The following is a 230-nucleotide window of genomic DNA, read 5'->3' as shown; positions in this document are numbered from 1 at the left end:
CCTATCCCCCCACTCCCCCCTGTCCCTAGTGATCCCCTATCCCCAAACTCACCCACTGCCCCATAGGAACCAGGGAGCCCCTGTGTGGCTGTGGAGCTGGAGCTGGGAGACTCTGTGGGTCAGGAGCTGAACAGGAGCATCGCCCAGGTGAGGGGGGAGGCTGGGGACTCTGATCGCAGGGTGCGGGGGGATGCTCAGGGGCAGGGGGATCTAGTGGAGAGGTGCTCTGG

At 65.2% G+C, this 230-nt stretch overlaps 1 protein-coding gene across 1 annotated transcript in view; it reads left to right on the top strand.

The window, feature by feature from the left end:
- LOC108448816 (integrin alpha-L-like) overlaps positions 1-174 on the top strand; it is a 4,318-nt gene extending 4,144 nt beyond the window's left edge. Inside the window, exon 13 of the mRNA XM_017742935.1 lies at positions 67-174. The gene's annotated coding sequence lies outside the window, so the exon portion shown is untranslated. The remainder of the gene's footprint in view (positions 1-66) is intronic.
- The last annotated feature ends 56 nt before the right edge of the window (positions 175-230 follow it).

The sequence above is a fragment of the Corvus brachyrhynchos genome, unplaced genomic scaffold (assembly GCF_000691975.1).
Source record: "Corvus brachyrhynchos isolate BGI_N302 unplaced genomic scaffold, ASM69197v1 scaffold489, whole genome shotgun sequence".
Taxonomy (NCBI): Eukaryota; Metazoa; Chordata; class Aves; order Passeriformes; family Corvidae; genus Corvus; species Corvus brachyrhynchos.
This window is presented reverse-complemented; position numbering and strand designations above follow the sequence as displayed.